At 39.4% G+C, this 25,601-nt stretch overlaps 1 protein-coding gene across 7 annotated transcripts in view; it reads left to right on the top strand.

Moving 5' to 3' along the window:
- The first annotated feature begins 258 nt into the window (after nt 1-258).
- lpp (LIM domain containing preferred translocation partner in lipoma) overlaps nt 259-25,601 on the top strand; it is a 143,927-nt gene continuing 118,584 nt past the window's right edge. For 2 of the 7 annotated variants that reach the window (XM_053429856.1, XM_053429853.1), the window contains exons 1-3: nt 259-607; nt 6,639-6,709; nt 24,368-24,413. The gene's annotated coding sequence lies outside the window, so the exon portion shown is untranslated. Of the gene's footprint in view, nt 608-6,638; nt 6,710-8,711; nt 8,903-24,367; nt 24,414-25,601 lie in introns of those variants that run through there. The other 5 variants (XM_053429860.1, XM_053429855.1, XM_053429854.1 and 2 more) reach the window with 5 other exon arrangements.

Raw genomic sequence — 25,601 nt, forward strand, 5'->3', positions numbered from 1 at the left:
AGACCAGAAGATCTCTGGTCAACGTGGACCAGGCTCTTGAATAAAGATTGGGGGGAAAAACATTTAAACAAGATAATAAACTGTGTGTACAAGATTAAAAAATGTCCCCTGTTGGGACTTTAGGGGGCTCCATCGTAATCAGTCATTCTCAAGGGGGGCTCCCAGCTCGGGGGCCCCAGGCAGCTACCCATGCTGCATACCCTGTTGTTACGCCCCTGCTCTACAAGACATTCCACTGTGAGATATTTCAGCTTCTTGTGTGTTAACTGCATCTCCTCTGGCAGACAAAGGATCAGAGGATGTGTCTGATCTAATAACACCAGCAGCTCTCCACATATTGCACACTGGGCTCTAACTGTGGGTTAAAATGGAGAAGTGGGAACCAGAGTGAATCACCCAGCAGTGAGGTAGCAGCGCTGGGAGGCTGCTGTGGGTCGTGGTGACACCGCTGGCCTGATGCCTTACATGGGCAAACCTCTCCACTCACCGAGCCGGCTGGAATTTCAGAGCGTGACGTCAGCGCCCCGCAACTCTCCCAGAATTTGTTGGATCACGAAGTTTCACTTTTTTTCGCCGGGATTTGAGCCTCAGTTTCCTGGAGAGCGAGGTAAGCCTCACCGCCGAGCAGCCGCCCGGCTCTCCCCGCGTCCCCCACGCCGACGTGTGCCGCTGTGTGAGCGGGCTGTGGCGTGTCCGTAGCCGGGGCTCGTCTCCCCGTGTGTGGAGGTAGCAGCTCCACTTTGTTTCGGCCTTGTCGGGCTGCGCTGTTTGACTCGAGTTCACAGTGAGGGCGTGGACTCGGCACGTTAGCTCAGGCTAAAGTTACACCGAGCTAACCCGTCGCTAGCCGCTGCCGAGCTGGTAACTTTCAGAGACACCGGGAAGTTTTAATTTGAGCTTGACGGAGCCGTGGGGCGTCTCTGGGTGTGTGTGTCGCCCGGTGCGGTGGTGCCGAGCAATGCGGAAGAGCCGACTGTCACCGGAGGAGCACGTCCAGCTCCTGTCGGCTCACCCACAAGTTCTCCCTCCTTAGCTTGAACTGTTTGTCGGTGTGTCCCGCTACACGAGCTGCTAACTAACTGTCCGCTACTTTAAACGAATCCCCGTCATGACGCGAGAGCGAGTGGACGCTTGTTTACGGCTGCACAGATTCGCCACGTTGTTTAAAGCAGTTTAGATCAACTCTCTACTAACCAGAGTCACTCATCCCTGGTCTGAGGGGGACTCCTGTGGGCACTTCACTGTACTCGTGACAGCAACATGCACTGCACATGTATGCACAGGTTACGTTTGTGGCACTAATGTCAAGTGCTGTGACTTTAGGCCTTTTAATTGGTCGTAAAAGTAGTGGGGCAACAGTACAGTGCGGGCCTACACGTATAGATAACAAGCAGGAAACCATCCCTGCCTCAGTGTATGTTGACCTGGCTCCACCCAGAGTCTGACTTCTTCTTACTGTACAGGTGACTTTAAACCTGTGTAGGCTTAGAGGGATAGTTCACCCAGAAATTAAATACTCACTCATTATCTTCTCTCCACTATGCTGATTGAGGGGTGGGTGAAGCGTTTGAGTCCACAAAACACTTTTGGAGTTTCAGGGGTAAACGGCATTGCAGCCAGATCCAATACATTTGAAGTAACTGTTAACCCTGTCTTCACACAGAAATAAACATAAAATGCCACCATACTGCTTATGTGTTCTGCTCGGACATTCAAATTTGACCCGAAACCCGGTGTAATTTAAACCATGTTATATTCCTCAAAGTCTGCTGCTGTAAGTACAGATATAAAGTATGACAAACATCTCAGGATACAAAAGGGCTGAAGTACACATCCAAGATGCAGACAAAGATGTTAGAGAAAGCTTTTGGCGATAAAGATAGACACCGGTGTCGATGTTCTGTAAACCATAACATTCCGAGATGCTCTGGGCCACGTGTGTCCACAGTCTTTTAGCAGTATGGATGCATATCCACCCTGGGCCACATATGAAGGACCCCCTACTCAGCTGACATCCTCTGACCTGCTACAGTTTCACTAAGAATCGAATATATATTTTCTCTTCTGGTGGATTTGTTTGTAACCACCGCCACTATATCAACACTAATCACCACAAAATGATTGATAATTTCCTTAAGCATAACCTAGTCTTCTTAAACAGAAATGATGTACCTGTTGTTTGCAAAAAGCAGAGAGGTGAGATCGGATCACAAAAACCACATACTGTAGTGTATTAACATAGTGTGGATGATGCCTCACATTCACACCTTGCCAGCAGTTCGAATGGCTTGGGACCCCCCACGCTCCTCAGGTATGATTTAGCCCCGGCTGTCTAGGAACCAGCCACCTCTCCTAGTGGTTCAAACAGCTTAGGACAACATGGACTTGGCCGCAAGAAAACTCTGGAGGCGAGAGATACTAAAGGCTTAGATCTAAAGGCATTTTTTGAATTTCCAGGTAGAGTCAATTAAGCCAAAACCTACCAAAACAGGATGATTTTAAATAAAGTTTTTTCAACTGACATGTTTAACCTTTGAGCTAATTTGTCAGCCCTGCCATTTTCATGTGTTTCATTTGTCAACAAATGCAAAAAGAAACTTTCTAAAGACAGTTCTAAGTTACTTTCTTCCTCCTTACATAATAAGTTAGGTGGGTTTTAGCTCGTCCATGTCTCACTGTCCACATCCTGTATTCTCATAGACATAAATGTCTTAAAATAGGATGGATAGATTTAGCCAAAGTAAGTCTCATCCTTTTGAAAGAGTGTCTGACTTTTCAGAGACATTTAGACTATACGGATTTCCCCTGATCTGTCTATAGACCAAGCTTTAAAGCTTTAGAGAAATACACTATAGTCTCTCTTCAAGCAGACTACTCATACCTCAAGTTTTCCTCCAAAGCTTTTCATGGGTCATAGTCACAGATTACTTCACTGAAAAACGATGGAAACATCTTTGACATTGTTGTCTTCCTCTTTGTGACGGACAAAATAACCCAGATCCTTACTAAAGATATTGATCTGCTATAAAATGATGCAAACGTGAAAAATAAGTTTCACTTTCCTTTTTCAAAAGATTAAATTCAAACTTTGACTTAGATGTGAATTTCAAATCAATAACACCAAGGTCCCCCGAGAGTGCTGCCATCAAACTGCATACATCTGCCTTGCTCTAACACAGTCTTGACTCAGGCAACATTAAATGGAACTGTCTTTAAAATCTGTGGTTTAAAAGGACTAGTTTGACAGTGCTGATGATGCTGAAGTTAAAAGACGAGTGCCTCAACTGCCTTCAAGCCTGGGGCCCCCTGATAGATTTAGTCAAGTTATTCTCCTGTTTGTGTTTCTTGGTATATTTTTAATGAGGACGTCCTTTTCTTAAAAGAGCAGTTTCTCAGGCTCAAAATGCACTGTTTTAGATTAGAGGGTGATGTCAGGACAGTCGGCTTTTAGAGAGCATCACCCATGCGGTTGTTACTGCAACCAGAAGCTATAGTGGGAATCTATACAATACATGGTAAATGTGTTGTCTACCAGAAATTAAGAAATGTTTGCCTTTTATGTATTTTTATTAAATTTGAATCACATAGCAGAAGCCTCCGTACAACATTCAATTAAAGGATCACGTTAAATATATCAATCTATAATAACGGACACCTTTAGAGACTCTTTTTACAAATAAGATGCACCCAACTACAGGGAGTTTTGGACAAACCCAGAGACATTACAACATGACAAGTTAAACATGACGTTTTTAAGGATTTTGACAAACTGTAGTTATTTTCATCAGAATGCTGTTGACTGTGTTGCCCTGCAAGCGTGAGGCACATCTCTCTCTGGGACCATGCTGTTCAGTGATTGGCAGAATGCTAATGTGATGTGATCATCTCATGAATTTATGAATTGCTGTATTCCACAACTGTTTTCAACTTTGTTTTTAAGGATTTAACCTCATCTAGATCAAATATCATTGAGTAAATATGCTTTGTTCTGTGAATCAGAGGCGTTGCAACAGATTAAGCAAAGCAGGCAATTGCCTGGGGCCCCAAACTGAGGTGTGGGGGCCCAGATAGATGCTGTTTACATGAGTCCACAGCAATGATAATTGTGAAAAACCCTTAAACTACCTGATCAGTACAGGAGACTGCAATGACCCCATGGTTGGAACCCCCCTAATGAGGCCCCATGCTACTAGCTTTCTGCCAAAAGCTCTGTAATTTTGGAAGTTTGGTTGAAGACTAGAATGTCTAAACGCGTATGAATGATGAAGTTTGCACATAACGTCAATACTTTAGAATTATTTATGTGAGCAAGCACAGTTTGCATTTTGTGTAAACATTTGATAAATACTTTTTTGAAGATTGGAACGAGGGGGTTTGGTATCTGTCTGTCTGGGGTGGGGTTAGGTTAGGAGTGATGGACTATTGAATTCAACAAAACATTTTTTATAATGATTTTATAATGTTAGTTAAAGTGTGCACAGAACATTATAGTAATAGTCATTGTAGAAGAAGAAGAAAAATAAGTAAATGTGCTTGTGTACATATAACACGACAAACACCCAGAGGGCCCAGCATGGACATGTCTGCGCCTGCTCAAACTCTGCTGTTCCCAGGAAGAGGTGTGACATGTAGTGGGCCGGCTCTGCACATCAACACTTGTACTGGACATTTAATTATCCTGCACTACACATGCATAGTATTAGGAGTTGTTCATAGAACCTAACCTTACTGTACTCTGCAACATAAAGAACAGGAGGACATGCAGTGAATTCACATAATTAAACCACTTTTCAGACTCATTCCTCTAGTTTTAACTGCTTTACTTGCACTAACTACAATGTGAACAACGTGTTTCTTTCCACTCGCCTGCTGCGTACTCTATCTCAGTTTTACAGTTAAAAATGTGGAAATAAAAACAATTTAGTCTTATGTGAGGGCAATTGGTTTGCAGGTTTATTGCACTATATAGCTGAATGCATCATGTTTCTTAAAGCAGGCTTCGCAGTTGCATCAGAAAACACCAACCAGAGTGCTGTCTGAAGGAGTTGAGGCAGTGCACTTCTCCAACTTTCATCCACTTTTACCAGCTCATGAAAGCTTCATCTTCATCACAGTAGTGTGCAGATCAGATTAGAGAACAACGTAATAGGATGTAATTATTGGACTCAAACATGGGTAAGGATCTAGTTTGTCAAAAACCAAACTAAATAATTACCGCTAAACTAAACTGGACTGAACACACTAATTAGTTTGAGTGTCACTTTTTTAAATGTGTTTATTAACTAAGTATCCTGACCATTTGCATATTACATTCTGTTTAATGTGAGGATTTGCTGTGTTGCTGAAAAAAAGAAGCAGTGAACATGTTCTGTTGGGGTCTTAGAATATATGACGGACATTAATAAATTATTCAGACAATAGAATAATCAATATTCAAAGCTGTAATCTGTAAAGATCGGGCTCATGTGTAAAATACAGCAAAGAAATACAACTATCACCTGAAATATATGATCAGTGCAACAAGATCAGAATACCCATTAAATTGTGGAAAAATTTGCATGTGTTAATGTTTTCTGATTCCTGTAATTTAATGATAATGAGCTACAATAGTGCGTTGTTACTCATTTGAATAGTGTTATAATATTGTTGATATTCATGATTGTTTCTATCATGAATATCAACACAAAATCTGTTAAGAGATTCCTAAGGGGTCTGATCAATGACCACAAGTAAAACAGTGTCGCTGTGACTTTAACAATGGACCGATTTGTCCCATTTCTGAGAGATACCTTTTATATCAACGGTTACTTTGCCCTGTTTGCTCTTTAGGCTGAATAATTGTCACACTGGGGTGAAATATTTTCTGAGGTGTCACTTGTCAGCATTGTTTTCTACGCACTGTCTTTGCAGTGAAATATTACTTCAACAGTGTGACAGGTGCCCGCTGAAAAATGGCAGGCCAAAAATGGACAACTTACACCCAGGTTCATACAAGATTGATAGCAGCCTGCGTATGGTTCATTCCTCCACAGATGAACAACACAGTCAGCATCCACTAACTCTGACATGTTGAAGAGGCCCTGCACAGAACAATGACAGTTATGCAATTTGAACTTATTAAGCTTATTAACCCACCATTAAACCTGAACTAACACAATGGAAAAGCTCCATTTACAGTGTGTGTGTGACACATAAATAAACCCAATACTACATTTATAAATAACAAGGGCTTATCTTTAATGTGCAAATAGTAGCGTAATACAGAAGTTGAGGATTCACACATGATTACTCGAATGCAGCTGCCGCAAACAGATAACGACATTAAAACAGACCAATGATTGTGCGATTTTTGTTTCCTTTGAATGATCTAGCCTGTGGCAGCCACCAAGTGTCCTAGGGGGAAATACTAAAGCCCAAATTTGCCCCAATAGAAAAGAAGTACTGCCCATATATGCACTGTACTAATGTTTGTGTGAATGGCAAAAAAAACTGTACAGAATTGAGTGGTCATCAGGACTAGAAAAGCGCTATATAAACACATACCATTTATCATATAAATATATCATGATTCACAATATCCCCATATGTAATAAAATTGAGTTTACTCAATCCTAATTTCATGGTCTTTACCTCAACAGATTTCCACGCACAGTGAGGAGTATCACTTTTACTACTCTGCAGAAATCCCAAACATCCAGAGAGGAGAAAGGTAAGAAAGCTTTGCTGTGCTTTCCCGCTACAGTCTTCTTTATCTGTTTTTGTCCTGCTTTTATGTTATGTTCTGGCAGTGGTAGAACTTATATTTGCAAGGTTGTGTGTTTTAACATCCTGTTTAAGGGCACAAATATGAACATTTAATTTATTAACTCAGGGCCAAGTCAATCCACAGAAACCGATGTTTGGGAACTTACAGAAGCTCAGTTGCAAAATAAAATATATGTGGTGGTACCCAGCGTGAGTACTTGTTAGTAAATGATTGTGTTGCATGGTGTATCTTTCAGTGCAGGTTATTATTAACTTCTGCTCCTCCAGAGCATTTGCAAAGCAGGTATAATATTACCTTAATGCTAGGCCGTATTCAAACTGCAATGCTCCGATCTGATTTTGTTGGCTTGATTTGTCACAAGCCATTTTCAGACATACTCTCCAGATATGGGTCCACACTTTGATCACATGTTTTTGTTTTCAGCACATTGACACTGCTGTTGGCTTTCTTGATGTGTTGGTCTGTGTCCTCCCCGTTTATGGCACCGCTTTTGCATTCTATCATATTTGTTCGCTTTTTTGATTTTTCCATCTCTGCGTCCATCATGTTTTAGAAGCGTGATCAATCCCTCCCTCCACTCGCTAGCGGTGAAACCAGCAGAGGATCTCTGCTGGATCTCTATGTTCTCATGTTGGCTCCTCCAGACTTTCTGCAGACTTCATACTATGGGGCCCGACAGAGAAAGTCAGCAGAAGCTCTGGAGGCTCTCACTCAGACATTTGTGTTCACTCATAAACCTCATCCGGAGAAACTGTGGTGGAGCTCCGGACTTCAGTTCATGTCTGAAAGTATCTTATACCAGCCTGATGAATTTGCCCTGATCTGACCTGCATGAGTTGTAACACCTGGGTGCTTCTGCAGACATATACATGGATCTCCCTCAGGTCATGGGTTTGTTGCATACGGTGTGATTTAGCTCATTGTAAAAAGCATACCTTTTCCACGGCTGCTTTTGTTTAAACCTCTTATCTCTGTGTGGACATTGCAGTCACATACTCACCTGGTAATGTTTTTGTGTTTTCTAATATGCTTCCAAATATGCAATGGTCACTTAGGTTATAGTGTGACTTTCATAAAAGCTAAAACATTACCCAAAAATATAGCACCTCACTTTTCTTACACCTTCAATACTTACATGTCTTGTCCAAGCTTTTCTCAATCATCAGTGCAAATTATTGACTATGCTGAATTAGAGCAGGAAGAAGTTTTTGAATTAGGATTAGATTGTTTTACAAATATTTCAATTTGTTCCAGATGTACAAAGATGGGCCAGAGTAGAACTCTATAAAAATCTATAACAGTGATGGAATGTTATGACAAACCAAACAAAGACTGTCTAAATACAAATAAATAGATATATTTGAAGTATAATAGGAACATGTCAGTCCACTGAACACCATCCTTTCCTCTGGGGGTCTGGATGAAATGGGTTGTTCTGTTTAAAGAGACAAACACCCACCTCAAGCTGCTTGTGTAGTGTCCGGTGGCAGCAGCTGTTATGTTACCGTGATCTCTACTGACCGATGGCACTCATGGGGAGTAATCAGACTTTAATTATACCTTCTTAATCACTTGGGGACAATCTGTATGACCGGAAAGCTCTCACAGTAAATGCACTAAATTCACCTTTTAATCTTGCCCGGGTCGCCTGGAGAACAAGAATAATGTTCACCATATATTCCTAGTTTTTTTTATAAACCTTTACACATTCAAACTAACACCTCCTCTCCATTTTGAATTTGTACTATTCACTCTTTAAAGTGCAGGCTCACAGTGTTATCCCTCTTAGGTCAGACTGAACTCCAAGCGATTGTGAAAAGTTCTCTACAATCATCATTATTATTCTTAGTGAAAGGTATGCACCACAGAACTGGCTCTGCCGAGGGACTCTGGCTCACAGCGTATGGCATTCCAGGCTGAAAGCAAACCAAACTGATATTGCCCTCAATACTCTCTTCATATTTTCTCCATATTTGGAAATGTTTACCTCCTCATGATGGTTGACAGAGGTTGGAAGAGGGGATGTGAGTCATTTCAGCTGGATAAGGCTTTCTTGGGGTGAGAGGAGCCTTTCTAAGTGACTGCCATTTAGTGAAGTTAGTAGTTTACTGTGCTTCAGTGATCTAGAGAGAAACTGTGAGTATCATTTAGTGCTCAATATTTTGCTGTATTCATTTAGTTGTATGGTAGCATGTGTGTGTGTATATATATATATATACTGTGAGAGAATGTGTTTTTTTAAGAATAGCTATTCATATTGTTTTATATTTGTTAAAAGAAGCTACTGAAAAGAGGGATTTGCCAGTAAGATCTTTGAATAATATAAAAAAAAAGAATTCATGTACTTGCTGCTTGTGGGAGACTTGGTGTCAGTATTCGTCACAGTTTGATTGAAGGTTTGAGAGATTTTATTGCTATTTCCTTGCATCAGACACACAATGTTCCCGTGCAAGTATTGAACTAAAGACAGACTTTTGACTGTTCACCAACTCACCAGATATTTTGGGAAGGTTTTTCAAAAGTTGGGACTAACTCAGCATTGCAATGAGAATTTTATTTGACCACGCGACTGACCTATTAAAGGACTCTCTGCCGGTAATATGAGGAGGTTAGAAAAGAAGGTGAGAAGCACAAAAAGCTGTTGTGTCCACACACTCTCAATAGGTACTTTAAGATAGAAATTGTTAAATAGCCGTGTGTGTGTAAGTGAGCTAGGGGCAGCTCAGGCCATTGATGAGTTCTGGTTTTGCAAACATCCACTCACACTGGCTACACCTTAACAGGTCTGACCTTCCTCCCGGCTCTTACTTCCACACTTCAAACATTTAGTGGCAGGTTCCTGGCAGTTTTTTCTCTTCACAAGTGGAGGAAAGTGGTAAATGATTTCACTTAGCTTTAAGGGCCGATGCTGCTGACTTTACTGATGGTGTGTTGCGATTATCTAATTAATGTTAATGTTAATCTTTAAATCAAGCTGGGACTGTATCGGCTTTCAGCCTTGGAGCTAGTGTTCCTGTTAACATTGGTTGTTCTTATGTTCATGCAAGTTTTATAGAGCCATTTATCTGCAATGGAAATAAACATACAGTATATTGAGCCATGATTGACCCTGGAGTTCTCATAGTGCTGACCAACTCTCACTAGAGACAGAGTGGGGATCATGACTGAACAGTAAGAAGACAAAGACTCATGTAATGTAATGAGCAGCAAAGCAACATTAACTGAATGATGAAGACATGACTGAAGCATCATGTACATTTTGGTCTATTAATTAGTTGGTTCCTCAGTTTGGTCATGTATGATTCTATTTGTCCTCACAATGATCCATAATACAGTTTTTTGCGCCGTCTCCTCTGCTGCAGGTCCTGAAATGTGTTGTAGATTTTCAAGATTGAAGATGGAGTTGGTTTAATAATATTTGATGATGCTGAAGGAAAATGGTAAATAAATGATGTCCTGAGTATTTATGCAAGCCCATCTGGGTGGTTTCAGAGCCTGCGCCATTGTCCAACTTTAGGATCTACCAGCCTTTAAAGAATGCGGTGACAGCTGCTTTGTGGTTTGATTGTTATTGTCCATTAAGATTCAGGTATAAAAAAGAGGTCAACATTCCTACATATTTGCAGAGTGTGGGAACTGAGCTCTGAGTTTTATACACAGTTATGTGCTTTGCATCTGTACAGGCAAGACTTTCTTTCATTGTCTATCCTCACCTCTAACATAGAGTTAAGACACATTTTCAAATTTTCTTACAAATACAATTCTTCTTTACACGTTTATTGCATAGTTTGATTATAACTGAATCATACTGCAGTCCCTTGAGAAAATTCGGCCCTGTTTTTCTGAATCAATACGATTATTATGATAGTATTATATTTTTTTTTTCTTCGCTGAATGCAATACGCTTCCATAGATGCATAAATACAACCTTTTTGGAATTATTTGTGAACATTAGTTTACAAACTCAAAATCTTATTGACCCTAATGTGCTTTTCCTTTAATGCGCTAATTATTTCAGATTAGCCATCAAAGCTAATCATGCTGCAACTGTTTTGTCCACACCCTGTTAGAGACTATATAACCGACAGTAGAGGTTTACAGTTATCTTAAAGGACCCATCGTATGCCCATTTTACCACAGTTGATATGGTTCCTTGGGGTCTTAATGAAATGTATGTAACATATTTTGGTCAAAATACCACAAGGATAATTTAAAACAGCACCTTTTTACCCTGTCTAAAACAGCCCTCCTCAGATTGACCTGTTTTCTAGTGCACCGACCCGACAGACGCTGATCATGGTGTTACATCAGTCTCTGGCCACATCTCCAACACTCCTCCAATGACTTAATCCGGTTTCACTCTGCTTTGCTTTCCTTAATTTCAAGATGCTGGCGTCCCCTAGATTGGGAGTATGTTTTCAAGACAACACTTCCAAATGAATCTTGTCAACAAATTAAGGCATGATTAACAAGAGCAATTACACTGAGGATCCAACTGAGCTGAGGAGAATCAAGCTAAAGAAGAAGAGATTATCTTTCTTATTAAGGAGAATCACTTTAAGGGTTTGATTACTTTCTGTTTTTGTGTTTACCTCTTGATTACTCTCTAACTAACAAAGCCTTCTAAACAACTTTTTTTTCTTCAAATTGTACCCTTGAGAGTTTTAGAGTGCAGATTGAACACTGAGATAAACACAAGCAGCCAGGCTCTGTTTCTTCTCAGGGCAAAATAACCCTCGTGGCACCAACATTTTGAGGACTGACACGAGAATTATCAGAGCTTTGGATGTCAGCGTCTGCTTGGCACATTGGATTTTTTGGGATTGTTTCCCAGTCTAGATTGATTTTATTCATCTCACCCAGTAAAGCTGTACAGGGTGAGTCAATAAACAACAATCTCATAGCATTATTTTACAATATGTTTCAAGGCTTTGGCAGGGCCCATCATCGCGGTGTCAATTTGGCTGCAGTGGCCATTATTATGTTTTAACGTACTGTAAATCATCACCTCAGTTTAAGCTCTTTGGCACTTTAAAGAAGGTTCCTCTCAAGCCTTCATTTATTGTTCCCTTCCCAGCTATAAAAAAAAAATGACCCACTCCTTCTGCATGATGTCATGACCCTCCTTCACGGTTGGGATGTTTTTAAGATTTGTGATCTGTTGTCATGTAGTCAGCAGCCTCCACCAGACACTTTATATCATTGCTTAGGAATTAAGTCATTCAGTCATTTCACAAGAATAAAGTATCTTTTGCAATTTACTTCAGGAAAGTTTTCATTCCTGTTGTAGAGCCCAGATTTCTCTCTGGAAAGGTCTCAAATCACTGCCAGTAAACTGCAGTGAAGGACTGTTGATGGTTTTTGTGATACAATCTCTCAAGTTCAAGTTAGGACGTCCATTTAATTTGCCTCAGTTCGCCTAAATTTACGAGGCTTCTGCAGTAAATTAGCCCCTCGTGCAAATTTGGTTACTTATCAGTTAAAATAAGATTTCACCCTTGTTATGTATACATTACATGATTATTGAAATAATTAATAGTAATGATAATATTATCAGTATGTGTAATATGGTGGATACAACTTTATCCTTGCTATACATTCACAGGAGGTCTTACTCATTGGACTCTTCTGCTTTTTTGTTATTCATCCGTAAGTTCGATGCATCCCAAAGTCAGAAAATTATGGATTTTGTCTTAAAAGGCACACTGGCAACAGCCAGTGGCCAAGAGGTGTATGAGGTTGGGTGTCCATCTATATGTCCCGTTCTCATCAAAATGGTATCTCAAGAATGCCTTGAGAGAAGTTTTTCCAATTTCTTACAAACCTTCACTTTGACTGATTAAAGATTAAAAATATGAATTGATTAGATTTCAGTGGTCAAAGGTCAAACGTAAGAGTGTCCTCATATGAGTCATTGAAAAATTTATGTACACTAATATTGCACTGGTAGCTGGAGGGATGCAACCGCAAAGTGTTAATTCTAGTTTAATTTGCGGAACAGACCATGCAGACTAACAGAAGAAGAGTCTCGTGATCTCACCATGGTGATTCATTTATTTCATTCATTGGATTTAACACCCCACTTCTGTCTCTAAATGTCCATGTCTTGTCCTAATATGAGTTCCTCTTGATGGTCACCTCTAATCATCTAACGTGGCAGGAACTATTTTAGGATAGGAACTTTTTAGGCGTCAAAGTCCATAGCCCAAAACACAAAAACAGAGCTTTTAGTTAACCCTAAAATAGACTTTCTGTGACTTAGAAAAGGTTGCTAGATTCCCAGGAAAGTTCCTGTGTCTGAAAAGAACCATACATTTGACTTTGAATCAAGTCTGATTACACCCTCGGGTATTCCTGTTGCCCAACACCCATCATTTGTCAAACTACTGTGCTTAGTGAAAATGTCTCTTTGGTGTTTGTCAACACTTTCATTACCAGTAAACAACAGTAATCTTTAACACTGTCATAAAGCTAACAATTCTAGACAGCGGAGTGATTGTGTGCCAGAAGTGACATTTTCTCTGTGCCCCAATCATTTAGGATCAGATGCCACTAAATGATTAATCTGGGATTATGCAGGAGTTTGGGCCTAATGGGACACTTTACACTATGTGACTGATACACTTGCTTGGCATGGACTGATAGATGCCAGCCCCTAAAGACAGTTAAATTACTGAGGCATGTTGGCAACACAGGGCCATTAATAATGTGCCAAAACATATGAACTGCAAAGCACATGAATAAGATTAAAATGACAAAAGGATGAGGGAAGTCAGTGGACACGGACAATGTTATAACTTAAAGCATTGTTTTTATCATCAACAAGTCAGCAAACCAACCAAAAAACAAAAACATTAAACGTGATCAACTTTGAGCGGTAGCTGAAAATTATAACAAGTTTCTTAGATTGAAATTAAACTAAATCTCTACAATTGACCTTTTCTTTTACCAGAAACAGTACTAGACTTGTTTTACTCTCTTAACTAAAGAAAAGCTTTTGGAGCCTAGTGTCTATAAAAGTATTTGTGATAATACACGATAACAGCTGGTGTTATTTGCCTTTTGTATAACTTTATAGCCTTTTTGATTTTATCTTTTAACCTGACTGGGTTTTTCCATGATCTTGATAAAGAAAAGAGTCTTCTGACAGATATAAAGTGGTGAAGCGGTCAGTAAAATTGGATGTTTCCGGGTATCAGTTTTGGAGAAGCTGATGATGTGAGATCTGAGAGCTCGCTTGTGTTTTTGATTTTAAAACCGTGCTTAATAGAGAGGCAAGATTTCAGATTTTCCGCTGCATCAGGCGACAGTACTTTTTCTTTCTTCTTGGGTCACCTTATTTTGTCATGGGAACTGTAAATCGCTGGTGTCAGTGAAAGACATTTGACCCTATCACGCTTTGACAGAGCTTCATGAACAGAATTGCATTTATCAATAAACTGGCACACTGTACATGGTCATATTTCTAGTGGCTCATTGTCATGATTAATCGGCAACTAGTCCCCTGTGGTCCAGGAATGCAATTACCTACTGACCCAAATGATTCCTCTGGCTGTGTTATACCTCGGACTGAAACTTCTCAGACATCCTCACACTCCCCGTAGGCGTAGTCAGATTTGTAGGAGTTGGTGTCATTATAACTCAGGGTGTGTATGGAAATAGAAGAGTGATAGGTTATTTATCACCCCAGAGACCATTTTGTGGTATCTGTGTGTACTGTTCAGGAATTAACCAACATACCAGTTATCCTCTGATTTACATCCTGATTGGTGGTTGACTCATGTTAGTGTGGTGGATGGATGTTGACTCTGGGCCATGTCTGCTGTAAATAGGGTTTTCCTGACTCTTATCTGTGCTCAACATGTTGAGTGAAGCAAAACCTATCAACCAAACCCCAGAGAGAGATTTCAGGTTCTGACATTTGACAAGACTCCAATTATCATGGAATACATTGTATTGGTACTGAGTCAAAACCAGTTACACCGATCAATTCATTATCAGGATATAGAAAGAAAACAAAAAACTTTGATAACTGATGAATCATTGTGTTTTACTTTTATTGGTATTTTTATTTTTGGGGGGGTGGGTTATACAATTGGTTGGACACATTTTTTTTTTTGAATACATCACCTTGGGTTCTCGGAAAATATGATGAATATCATTTCCACTACTTAAAAAATGTATAATCTGTGTGTTTAAACACCTTTAGGAAAAAATAAACATAATCAAATCTGAATCAATTAATAGTTTACATGGTTTTTCAAGTGTTGGACAAATAAACAAATAAACAATAATAAAAAGCCATGGCTTAACTAAATGGAAACCATTTACTGCCCTAATGCATTACGATTTAGACACAAAAGAATTGTTAATGCTTTTACAGTATACAGGAAGAGGTGGAGGGAACTTCCACATACTATTGGTTCATCAAAGCATAAAGAGAAAAGCTTCTTTGTCTCTCCTCATGTGCATTTACTTGCACTATTCCCATGTCAGATATAATACATAAGAGGTTAAAGGTTGTGGTCTGGGTCTGAGTAAGTCGTCCCAGAATCTGCTTCATTAATGGATTATCCAATTGTATGTGATGTATTGTGGATCAAGCACCATAGTGCAGCCACCCTAAGCATTGACATTCAGCACACTATAGATGGCTTGCTTGTTATGTTTGAGCTCCCCGCTTGCTTTTTTAGGTTGCAAGCTGTGGGGTTTAAGCTGAGGGTGAAAGGGTCCTTACGTGTCAGGTTTGAGGTCACTTGTGTTAATATCAGACAGATCCAGTACATTAGTTGCATTCCCTAATCTCTTAAATCCCTCCACTGGCCCAACTTTCATTTGTTGCTGAAGCCACCTTTCAGGGATTGCACTGGTTAGCTCAGAGCTCAGGTCTGTGTAGAAGCTACAGTGTTTCTGCTAATGATTAAAGCATAGAGAACTAAGCATTTAATTTTACTCTTCGGAATTTGATGAGCACTTGTTTTGTAACTTTATCTCTGAATGTCGATGAATGTTACCTCTGGCACACGATCACTTCGCTGTCGGGAATTTTGTTGCCCTTATCCAGCTCATGTGGCTCTGTCCACTGTGAGTTCATGTTGTCGGTTGGTGGATTGCTGGTGTTTGGAAAATACAGTTTTCTTGAGGAACACAACCTTTTCTGCTGTAGCAAAATTTGTTCCAAAATACAAATACTTTAAATACTTTTAACCGACTTCCGGTTGCGCCGTGAGATGGCTGCACCGAGGAGAGCTCCGAGCCCATTCAGCAGAATGTACAGGAGCAGGGCTGCATACACCAGCAGACTTAAGAACAGTTTGTACCATCAGGCCCTCAGCTTCCTAAACTTGTATTCATCTCAGAACTTACAACCCTCTGTACATATTTTTCCTGCCTGCACTTTATTTGGAAATGTAAACTGACACACACGGTGCAATACCTACAAGTAAATGTGCAAGATATTCTTAGTTTAACATTTAACTTTAACTTTTGCAATGCTGAGCTGACTGGTTTCTTCTTCTCCAACACTTTTCATTGTACTGGTGACCCTGTGTTAACTGCATATGACAAATAAAACCGGAAAACTTGAACACTTTGAAAATGTGTTCTTAAAGGCTGGCAACACTTATCTATTAGCATTGTTGACAATTCGAAAGCACTGTGCTCATTAATTCCATGTACTGAAGGTTTTTCAGGAAGGGCTCTCCCTGGGTTTCCCTTAGTTGGGCGTTGTGGATTGTAACATATTTTTGACCCACAATATGTAGAGAAACACAACATGGCTTGTTGTATTTCACTCAGACATTTGCAAGAACAAAAGCAAAACAAATATGCCCACTGGTCCTTTAGGACTCCTGTTTTTAATGTCGCTGAGTGAACACTGTGTCCTAAAGTATTCTTCCAAGTTTTTATGAGCGATCACACTGTGCACCATACAAAATAACATTTGTAAAACAAGACTTGTATAAATGGATTTGAATGGAAATTTTGTTATCCTCCCCTAGCCATCTCACAATGTAACAGCATGTCTTTATTGGGTGGGACGTCTGTAGACGCTTCACTTTCCCAGTGGCAGCTTGTCAGCTTTATATAGTGAGGCCAGTCCTCTCTCACTCTCATTTTTCTCGCATAATCAATGTCACTGACAGTTGACATTTTTCCGACTTCAGTCCCTTGGAGCTCATCATCAGTGGCATCTGCAATTCTTGGCTATTTCAAAATTTGATTGGTTTCATAACTCAACCACTTCCCACCATTTAGTTTTTACATTACTTTAATCAACATAAAACCCATTTGCTTCTTATCTACTTATCAGCATTTGTGTCCAGATTCATCAAATAAAAGAATAATTAACAGTTATTAGTCAGATGCTACAGTTATGAACTGGAAGTGTCTTCAATGTACAGTGGGGGAGCAGAGTTGCTCACCGTGAAGCAGTGACTTTTATCACAAGGCGAGTAGATCTACAAAACAATGTTGAAGGTATTGGTTTCGTAGAAAGATAAAAGCACTTATTTGGTAATATTTTGAAAGTAAACCCAGTGCCTAAAGGGAAACTGAAAACAACACACACACACACACACACACACACACACACCTTCAAGTGCTCCAATCTCCTTTTTTGTTCAGAAAGTAAGCGGATGTGAGCTGACGTGTACAGTATGATCGGTAACACTGTCACTATTCCTCTGCTGTCCTTCCTGTAGTTTTGTCCTGATTCTACCAATCAGATTTCATTGCGGTGCACCTAGTCTGCCAATTGAAGTGCTTCAAAGCTCCTCTGCCTGTGGGGATGAGAAGGGGACAAACCAGGGGACTGCTGGTTTGCTAGACTTCCTGGAATTTGTACCTATGCCAAGGAGGCTAGGTTTTTGTTTGTGTTTGCTTGTTTGCAGGATTTCTAAAAAAAGAAAGGATTTCTAAAAAAACAAGTCAAATTGCAACTTAAAGTTTGTCTCGGATCCGGATGGATTGAGGAATTCACCATTTTTTTTTTAAATCACTGTCTTAAACATTGTGAGTAAAGGTGTTTTAAAAAAAGTGGCTACACTAGGGGAGTGTTGGGCCTGGGCAGAGGTGTGCCATCTATTAAATGCCGTTCTAGTTATTTAGTGTTGAGCTGTGATTGTGTGTAATATAATCTTTTCATGGATTTTGTTCTTTTAAAGGTTTTCTTTGGTTGATGTGGGTCAGTGTTAGAGTTTCATACGTCTCATAGAGCCGCCCAAATGGTGCGGTGTAACACCCACCATAGTTCCAGCCATTTTCAGTCATTTAAACAATTGTTTCTCACGGTAAATGCAGTAGAAGCATTGTGAGCAAAGTGCTTAGAAATTGGAGTCCTCACAGGACTTATCATGAACACGTGGCCAAGTCTGATAGCCTGTGAGGGTGGACTCTTTGACGGGTCATCAGGCAACTAGAAAACAGGAAGGAGGGCTCAATGCAGGCAGAGGAACATGACATGTTGTTATAGACTAACTGGAATCATCAGGGGATCAAACTGGGAAATCATCAGGCGTCTGTCTAAATGTGTCTGAAGAAGCAGAACGGGAGATAAGGCATCAGTACGGTGCTCATGGATTAGTGTGACCAGTAGTGTTGAACAACAACTGAATGTTGACAAGGAAACAAGATTAGCTTTTTATGTGTGCAAACACTTAAATGTACGACTGATTCCAAATGAAGATGTTGTATTGTATGGATGGTGAAATACAAATGTTTCATTCTTGCATGTAACAATATTTTTCTAATTGAATCTAAACTTTTATAAACTTAAGATAGATATATAGGTAGATGGATGGCGACTTTCACATCCACTTTCTCCTGTCAGGCAAACTGCATTGGGTCGAGTGCCTGGAGGACCTGGGGCCGAATGACATGGAGCAAAAGCCACTCCAATGTCTTTAATAATATGTGATGTTAGGGCAACTGGTCTTAGTCGCAGGCTCAGATTGAAAACATATTGAAGGGGCCCTAGTTCAGCAGCACAGGCCTTGAGCATTGTAGGGCACACCTTGTCTGGGCCAGCTGCCTCTCTGGGACGGAGCCTTAAAGGAATAAGTCCCTGAAAAATGAAAATTCACTCATTATCAACTCACCACCAAGCCGATGGAGGGTTGGGTGAAGTGTTTGAGTCGACAAAACACTTTAACAGTCTCAGGGGTAAACAGTGTTTCATCCAAGGCGACCTCTTCTTCAGACGTTATAAAACTACAGAAAAAACCCACAACATGCCTCCATACTGGCTGTAGTTTTTAGGTCCACAACCGGCAATAGCGAAGCTAATTCAAATTCTAGATATTTTGTTTTCTTTTTCTTTCTAGCTGTAAAAAAACCGTGCTTCAATTACATTTCTTTGTCATTAGCTTTTAAAGATCTTAGGAATCATTGGCAATTCAAAAAAGACATTTATCAGTATCGCAAATATTTTACAACTTAACATCAGTATCTCCTTCGGCCTTGAAAAATATCAGTCTGGTTCTAGTATTTCGAATTCTAGTGGTAGGAGATGAAGAGGATGTTTTCTTCCTCATGAAACCGTGTGCGTCTGCAAGAGGTATAATCAAATATTCAGACTGGTGCTTTGAGAGTCACTTTGCTGCAATCGACTTGGGAGCCTGCTCACCTCTAAGTGAGACCCAGCAGTATTCTTGGTTCAGATGAACCTCTCATGGATGGTTAGCAGGTCACATATAAGTCAGATGAGAGACTTGCTTTCTGTCGAGGGTCTTCAATGCACTCCAATCTGCCCTTGGGCGGATTCCTGCAACGCCACTGGACTGTACCTAGTTCAGAAAAGGTAACTCATTTAATCCGAACATGCCTTTCACTTTGCTGTGACGCTGTAAAAAAAGGGTTATAAATACACTATAAAGCCCAGGAAAAGGGCCAAGGTGTTTTCAGGGATATGTATTTTTCATTGGTTTGGTGCTTTTTCAGGCTGTAAACATTAAGGCTCAATCAGGCTGTCCATTGTAGGAGCACTTAGAAAGCATGTGCCTACAAAGAAAATGGACCCTTTGCTCTATAGTTTTGACAGATTTCTTTAACATAAATGTTTGGGTCAACCATTGTAAAAAAAGGCTTTTATGAGTATCAAACCTATCATATAAAGTATAGTCCACAATGACAATAGAGTGATCCAGAGTGCAGCATGAGACGAAGATGAAGGTTATAGGCAGGGTTTGTTGCATGCACACTTTTTCATCTCTTTCCAGCTTGTCCATCACAACTTGATGAATGAAGACTTTTCAGACCCTAAATTACATTTCTTTGACAGATTGTGAGTCTTTAGAATTGTGTTAATGGTCTAATTTACTCGCAAGATCGTCTGTGTTTGATAGAAAATTCTTCTATCTGAATGTCTAATAGCTCTGATAATTTGAGTATTTAGCTCATTGTGTTTTATCCATGGGCTACTGGACTGAAAATAGTTTAAGCTAAGTTATCATAATGGACTTGGGCATTGAATGAAATTGGATCATTTTATTTGACTAACAAAAAAATGGCTGAATATTTCTGAGTGATGGCAGGCAGCGCATTTTACCCAGTATCATTTTGCGTTAATACACGCCCTGTCCAGGTTGGCCTGTGATTGATGCAATATGTTTAGAAACAAGAACAACTTAGACACAAAAACAACTCATCACACAACCTAAGAATGTTTTTAAGTTTTCTTCAGTATCAACATGACCCAGTGAGAGTTATCTGTACATTAATTTGTACAATGCAAACAGGAACTTATCAAAGATAACTTAGTTTACTTTGAATGGTGCCAGTTTGCAGGAATGTAAACAAATGCAGGTTACGCAATGAGACTCTAGTTGAGGTTTATGGTAGAACTCACTGAATCCATGGCAACATTTTGAATCCTATTTATATCTCCCAAAGTAGTATCGGGGGTTTCCTACAGTTGAAGCTGCTCCTCAGTTCAATTCAGTTTTTGTCCAATTTTAAAACCCTACCTGATAAATATTACAAGTTTTGCCACTGAGAGATGTTTAGTTTTTATAGAAATGTGCTTTGAGAGGTCTAAATAACTGACAACAATTTAGTTTGGCTGTTCACCATCAGACACACAAGGAATGTACAATACTCCCATCAAACCAGCAGCCACAGTGGGAATGATTTGGCCTTTTTTGGACTTATTTTCCCAGACTAGACATTTGAAAAATGTAAGTATCATTCAGTAAAGTTTCCGTTACAGCAGGGGTCAGGAATTAGTTTCAACCATGGAGCGGATTTTCAGCCTTTTTATATGTGTTCAAAACATGTCTTGCCTGTATGTTTTTATTTTGATGACCTTAAATTACTTTAAGACTAGATCTAATTGGGGCAAATGTTTTACAGCAGCTTCCGTTTTACCAAAAATGGCTCACATACACAAATATAATTTCCGTTTTTCACTATAAGACTAAAGATGCAATTGTTAGGGCATTCACACACAATATACAATGGCTTGCTTTAGTTGAGTTGAGTAATATTACCGCTGTTGTTGTTGTTGTCAACGTTGTCATCACCGGGATGCTTTTTCTTGATAGCCCATTATATCTGTTTGTAAATGAGTGACTGGTGTAGAACGAGGTAGAGTAGCCATTATTTTTAATGCATTGCCTAGTAGTGGGTGTCAACTTCCTAATTATTGACATTTACACAATATATTTGGGTATTCATCAATTCCATCCCAAAGACTCTGACACAGGCAGACCGGACCGGACCTGTTATGTGCATCTGTCGTGAAGCAGTGCTGGTTATAATTATGCAGCAGCGGGACATCAGCAAAACACTGAACGTAGCTGAAAACATGAATCGATTAGGTTCTGTCTCTACATCACGATGCATCTAAGAATTTATACATTTTCACATTTTTAATCTGTAGTAATTTGTTTTGACCAACCAAGTGACCAGTGGAACGTTAGAATTCAGCCCAGACTGGCACAGTCTCGGCCCCAGCGATGGCATGATTACAACTGGGTTGGTCATCTGTCCTTCTGTGTGACCCATTTTCCTGATCCCAACATGTCAGGAACATCTTGAGGGGATTTCTTTGAAGCACAGACAAACACTTGTTCTCAGGACTTTGCTAATTTCTCAATGTTTAATTCACTAATTATAACACAATTTAACACAAACATCCAATTGAACAAAAGTGATGACATTTTGTATCCAAAACAGTCAAAAGTCAGCTTCACTGTGATGTCATAATATTGTGCAAAACCACTTTTCTGGCTGTTATTCAAAGTCATAACTCAGGAAAACAAGGGGAGATTGTGAACATATTTCCCGCAAAATAACTGGTTGGTGGAGGCAGACGACCACGAGGCGGTAATTCTGGTTAATTTACTTGGCTGGCAACTGACAGCCACACACAAAGCCATAAGCTCAACTGATGTGTTTTCCACAATTTCTGGCCAGATCTCCAATTACGCAACTCCCTTTCAGCTGGAAACTTCCCCAGATGTTTCTGTACAGAACGTGCTGGAACCCTTTTTGTTTTCATCTGTATCTTCAAATTTGTAGACAGATTCCAAGTCCCTAACTTCTCAGAAAAAAATGTTGAGTCAATTGGTAAGAAATTTGTGCTGCTATGTATCATTTATTTTGCCTGAAATTTCGATGGACATGAAATCAGTGCGACCATTAGTTGCATGGATTTCTGTGATTGTGGATATTTTGCAGTTGTGGATAATCTCTGCGACGCTTGAAGACTGCTGCTTGTGAGAGTCTCTGCAAACCTTGGGTTAATAATAATGGAAATTAATATCTAAACCCCATAGCTGTGGCGCACAATATAAGTTGACAGCTGCCCACAGGAAGTTACGTATATTTGCCAACACTTATGGACGCATAAGGTCCACGGTTATCTGTTTTGTTCTCTGCACTGTGTATGAAAAGAAGCCACAATAGTTCTGGTCGACGTAAACAGCCAAAGTCGGTCCTTGGGAAAGCTGACTGTGGTGTCACATGTACTAACTGTTGGCACGCAGACCTTTTTTGGGGCAGATCTGGTTGAATTGACTTTCAGTCTTTTTTTGTCTGTAGTCAGAGAATGTGTTCAGTTTTAGTGTTGGTTAGATTCACATTGAGTGCTATTGCTGCAGGTTCATCTACATGTGGTTTAATACCTGATTTATTTATGTTTTATTGTGTACTTTCAACACATAATAGAGCACTGTTAAATTTAATAAAATAATATTTGATGTATGTTCAGAGCTATATATTCAAAGAGGCTACAAACAATGATTATTTTCTCATTGACTTATCAGTTTTTTTTATCTTTAATTTTTTATTCTATTTAGTTGATTTTCCATTCCAATTTGACAGCAATTTGTGAAAAAAATTCTAAAATTCTAAAATTATTGAAATGAAAAAAATCTGCAGAAGGTTTACATTGTTATTATTGGTTTCTGATATAAAGTTAAAATTGGCACTAACCAAAAACAAACTCAACACATATTTTGACGTTAATTTGTGATAAAGGAAAGCATTTTCCTTGTGGGAACACAAAGGATCCTTTTAAGTTCAATGCTCAACACTGAAAAAGCACCAAATTAAAAGTGGAAACTATAATCACTAACTGTCACTGTGTCTTGAAGACCTCAGACTTCATGAAAAGACCAAAATAAAGCTCGTTCATCAACATTATTTCCCTGGGGAAAGGTGTCCCCAGCTCCTGGTTACTTCTCCTCTGTGGCTACCTGCTCGCTGTGCTTGTGGAACACGCAGCGCCTCAACAACGGGAGCATGTGCTATAACAAGGAGCCTCGATTCAAGCAATACTTGTTCTTTAACATCAGCACAGCATAAAGAAACCGAAGAGAAGTTGAGAAAAGACTTAGTTGTTAGTTACATGTTCTCAAAACATTGAAATATTCTTGCAAAAAAGAAAAAAAGTGTGAAGGAGGCATGGATAACAATTCCAAACTGGCGCCCACCAGTAATTATGATGCGAGTACAAAGAGATTTTTGCCATTCTAAAGGGAGAAGGGGAGTGTAGGTGTATTCATTCTTATTCCTTCCTGCTTCCTCGACTTGGAAGTTCAGATTTAGAAAAATAGACCCCCCCTTCTTCAAAAGAAAAGAAAAAACAAGAACTGTCACATTGACTGACGCCAATCGTGTGTAGCATCTGTGTTCCCACCACTGCTCCCTATAGTATATGCCACACTGTGGCAACGTGGGAAACTGACAATGTCAATTTATCAGAACAAAAACATTCCTCAGCAAGAGGAATACACATCTCAGGGCCCTGGAGACAAAAATCATTCCACCCCCACCCATACCTGTATCTAAACAGAATGTAGGACATTCACAACACCCGAAATAGAAATTTCAGTCACAATTATCATTCTTGAATTTATCCCCTGCAGTCAAAAGTTAGTGTTTCACTTTAGGAGTTGGTGCTGCGCTGTAATGCCAACTTTCCGAAAGTAAACAAATGAAAGTCACTGAAATGAAACAAGCACCCAAACCGCAGCTTCAGACCAAGAACGGAGAGATCAGATCAGAAGTGATCCACATACTGGCCCAAATGATTATCTCTCTGTGAAGCTGTTGTTTCTGTATATATGAGCTGTATACTTAAAATGTTTTTCTTTTCAGGTGTCTGATCCTGTTGTCCCTATCATCACTTAGTGTAAAAATTTGGGTGAGTACTTAATAATATTTTTCTGCCTTTCCACATCAGTACAGCACTGTTAAACATCTTCTTTAATTTCATTCTATTTACTTTACATACATATATATTTATATATATATGCGTGTGTCTTGTATATGCGTGTCACTTTTGAAGCGATATTCAATTTATATATACAATTTCTTAATGTTTTTTAGAAAGCAGACAATCAGAAACCTTCAACTTAATGCTTTACTCTCACTCAGCTGTGTTTTTCATGATTGGAAAAATACTGTACAGACATTAGTGGTAATTATTTAGAGTTTGTAGATATTTTGTAAACCAATTTTATCGTGTTTAAAATGCATAAAATATTGACATATAGACACGGAGAGTTGTGTTTTTAACTTCAAGTGCAGCATAAAAAATGTCCATTTCTATAATTATGAATTCCTACAAAAAATTTAATTTGCATCTTTATTGAATTTAAAGCAGGAAGACCTAAAATTCATTTTAATTTAATCTTTTTAATTGTATAATTATATTTTTCTATAATTTATCCAGTTATTCTATTCATTTTTGTCAAATCGTTCTCGTTATGTTCTAGCTTCCAGATTGGTTGCATCTTAATAACTATAAAACAGTGTATATGCAACATACATAGAACATTATTTAAGTTCTTCCTTTGCTGTGTCTATCGATTGTTCGTCACTGACAGTTGTCCAAAGGGCAGTAAGGTTGCTTTAATGACGTACTATAAATGTTCCCATGATGCATTCTTGATTTATTCAATTATCCTTGGTTTTGAGAAAAACAAGTCATGTTTTTTCAATGAAAATGTGGAAAAAAGCATAACCATTGGAGTCAAGGAAACCTTTGTTGAGTGGGCTTTTGTAACCTCATCAGACAGACATAAGCAACGTATTTGCTGCTCCATCAAAGTGTTTCCACAACCCCTCTGAAGTTGTCTCAAGCGCAGGAAGTGATTCATAATTTAGTCTAGGTTTTGACTAATTGATTGTCGAATCACAACTGCCTGTGTGACTAGACCCTGTGTTTGACTGTACGTCTCATGTGACACTAGACGACAATTTTCTCTATTAACCGGAACAATGAAAAAACGATTCTGAAAGTTTAGAGAGTGTTACACAGAGACAATTCAGATTTTAGCCGGAAAATGTTTTCAGCTTTGATGTTAAAACACGGCTTTGCACTAGGAAC

This window comes from Pleuronectes platessa, chromosome 9 (assembly GCF_947347685.1).
Source record: "Pleuronectes platessa chromosome 9, fPlePla1.1, whole genome shotgun sequence".
Classification (NCBI taxonomy): Eukaryota; Metazoa; Chordata; class Actinopteri; order Pleuronectiformes; family Pleuronectidae; genus Pleuronectes; species Pleuronectes platessa.